We start from the raw sequence: 3,754 nt of genomic DNA, 5'->3' as shown, positions 1-3,754 counted from the left end.
AACAAGGTTCAGTCAGGTACTATTTTTAAATGCTTTTGTTATTTTGTCTGACTTTAACAACTGTGCTGTCAAATCACTGTACATATTCTCAAATTCCTAAAACAAAATGACAGGAACTTAAAAAATTTAAATAACAATTAATAGAATAGAGGAATTTTTATAACAAGAAAACTTTCCTTGGGAACATTTTTATGGCATCTAAAGAGCAATTGATCCATTTATTCACATAATTCTGGTATGTTTTTATAAAACTGTTTCTAAGTGACTATATTTTTAACAAGATGTTTTTATGTTTTATTCATACTTCTGAACAATATAACATGTTAGCACATAATCCCGGTAATTTATTTAGATCATTTTAATGAGGTACTTTGAATAATGACTTCTTTAAATATACTCTTAATGAACAGATCAATCGCAGTAAATATTCCCTACATTCAATTCTGAAATATTTTTCTATAATGCTAAAATATTTCTTCATTGCCTGCAACAAGTTAAGGTCTGAAGAGTGACCTTAACTTGGAATTCTATAATTCTACATCTGCACTAGATCTTAGGGCTATCGTTTGGATCTTGAATATCCCCAGAAGGCCCATGTGTTAAAGGCTTGGTTCTCGGCTTGGTGTTATTGGGGGATAGTTGAACCTTGAAGAGATGGTGCTTAGAGGGAGGTTTAAGTTCACGGGATGTGTGCCTTTGAAGGGGACTGTGAGTAATTGGCTACATGTTCCCACCATGATGTTCTGGGCTGCCATAGGCCCAAAGCAATTAAACCAATCACTCATGATTGAAACTCTGAAACTGAGTCAAAATGAATTTTCTCTGTTTAGGTTGATTATCTCAATTATTGCTAAAATTGAGGAAAGCTGACGAATACACTAAGGTAATTCTAGTCCTGTTGAATCAGCTGATGGAGCTGTCCATGGTGTTCTGTTGTAAAGTTCAGAGTATGTTCTAAACCAAACACTTCACTATTAGGACCTCTTCATGCTATTAAAACAATAGAGAGGTGTCTTATGTCATTTGTATCTACCAATATTTGTGTTATTAGAAATTAAAATGGAGAAATGCTAAAATATTTATTTTTAAAAATAATGTCTATTACCAATTATCATAAGTAATCTTTTTATTAAAATAGCTGTATTTTTTTAAAGTGGAAAAATCAGGATTGTTAGCCTCTTTAATGTCTGACTGAATAGAAAAATAGCTAGATTTTTATATCTGCTGCCATATGCTATTTTAGTTGAAGTATGTGAAGGAAATCATGTCTTACACAATATCTTAGTCTATTTTGTGATGCTATATAGAATACCTAAGACTGGGTAATTTATATTTAAAAAAAAAAGAGTCTGGAGGCTGGAAAATCCAAGATCAAGGGGGTCTCACATCTGGCCAGAGCCTTCTTGCTGCATCATCCCATGATAGAAGGTGGAAGAGCAAGAGAAATGTGAACTTGCTTTCTAACACATCTCCTTGTAATAAGAAAACCACTCCCATGATAATACTATTAATCCATTTATGAAGGCCCACTAAGCCATATCTCCAGCCCTTTTTATCTTTTCTATTTTGAGCCAGGGTCTTGCTAAGTTGCTGAGACTGGCCTCGAACTTACAATCCTCCTGCCTCAGCCTCCCAAGTTACAGGATGACAGGCCTGTGCCACCCCAGCTCCTTATCACCTCTTAAAGGCCCCGCTTATCAACACTGATGCTTTGGGGATTAAGTTTTTAACACATGAACAGGGTCATGCTCAAACCATAGCACATGCATATGTAGTGGAGAAGGGACTAGAATTTCGATGGATTCATCACACAACTTTGGATATTCTTTGATAATGCACTGAAACTCTATAAGTGGGATTCAAAATCATATTGATAACCTTTTTATACTTTTTACATTATAACAGATCGGCATATCTTATGCTTGTGATTTGTAATATTCAGCGTTGGTCACTTGGTTCTTTAGATTCTGCAGATCTTTAAAGCACTGCACGTTTCATTATATAACACAAGAAAATTCATTCATTAGAATAACCACTCATATCACCATAGCCTAAAATCTTTAAATATTAGAAAGCTGAACAATAGAAAAAAATGTTTCCTGTCACTATAATTTTGACATGAAAGCTTGAATTTTAATGTTAGCAAAAGTAATTTTGATTGAAATATTTTTCCTTGAGGAGACAAACTCTTCTCATTTAATTTTGAAAAAATATCTTCCAGTGGGGGCTGGGGATGTGGCTCAAGCGGTAGCGCGCTTACCTGGCATAGGTGAGGCCCAGGTTCGTTCCTCAGCACCACATACAAATAAAGATGTTGTGTCCTCTGAAAACTAAAAAAAATAAATATTAAAAATAAATTCTTAAAAAAATGTCTTCCAGAAACCCAAATCCAAAAACTATTGTTTGTCTCTCAATTAATCACATTCCAAAAATTAAACCAGGCAGGTCAGCTTGCAAGTTCAATGGCCACACTTCGCTTTCCCATGCAGCAGTAGTGGATTTTTTTTTTTTTTTTGCATTCTTCCAATTTCACCTTCAGAATAGTTTTTGAAAAGTCAAAGGCCAATATTGAATAAAATTTTAGTCATATGCCACACAGTAATGTGTCAACTAACAACAGATCACACATATAAGGGTGGTCCCATAAGAGGATGAAGCTAAAAAATTCCTATTGCCCATAAATGTCACAGCTGCCATAACCTCATAGCATGGCAAATTACTCACATGTTGTGGAGATGGTGGTATCAACAGACCTCCTATGCTGCCAGACATATGAACGTATGCACAGTCTATAATACCTGACGATGAGAATGAACAACTATGTCACTAGCTTATGTATTGGCTCTCCATACTTTTTATTGTTAATATGTATTCCTACTTAAAAATGAGTTTACTGTAAGACAATGTACCTGTTTTGCTGACAGCAACCTCCTATATTTTATAGTCACTGTCTCTTGATTTTATTGACGGGTCATATTGGGTGATTAACCCATACCGTGTAGGTGTGTGTAAATATATTCTAGGGTGATCACACAGTGACAAAATTGCCTAAAGACATCCCTCTCAGAGCATGCCCCCCTTCCTTAAACAATGCCTGCTTATAATAATTTTTAGTGTTTCTTTAAGGACATTCCTAGTAAAACTGGCATTTTTTTAAAAAAAATTACAAGTGCATCACATTGAAGAACACAGAACAGTTTTGTCCCACTACTTTGATTTGTTTAAAAGATTCAGCTCTGGACCCACTATCACTTTCCTGGGATCAACAGAGATGTCGACCCAGTGAAAAGGATAAAGAACGTCTTGATGTCACTAGGAAAATAGCTGGACCTGGAAATACCTGAGGACATTCTGGAGTTTGTGGACCACAACGTGAGAATACCCTAATCAACTAGAGGATCATAGGTCACTGGGTGTGTAAGGACCCCTCCCCTCCAAAATCACCACACATTGGTGAAGCTATGGAAAAACCCATCTGTAAATATCGACACCACCTTTCCAAATGGTATTCTCCATACTACAAAATAACAAAACTGCTCCCATTGTACAATACAATAGATGCGTATTTGTAATTAGCTATTTTTTACTCTTAGTGCATTCTACCCTGTATAAAATGAAATTCTTATCCATAAATTTAAGCCCTTCTTTTATTCTGTTTCCCATGGAGATGGAGTCGAGTTAGTCCACTTATTTATTCTGCTTAAGATTCCTATCTGTAAGAACATGTAAAATCTGTCCTCCCTGCTTTCTCATT

Source organism: Callospermophilus lateralis, chromosome 17 (assembly GCF_048772815.1).
Source record: "Callospermophilus lateralis isolate mCalLat2 chromosome 17, mCalLat2.hap1, whole genome shotgun sequence".
Taxonomy (NCBI): Eukaryota; Metazoa; Chordata; class Mammalia; order Rodentia; family Sciuridae; genus Callospermophilus; species Callospermophilus lateralis.
The sequence above is the reverse complement of the archived record's forward strand: the minus strand, read 5'-3'. Positions refer to the sequence as shown.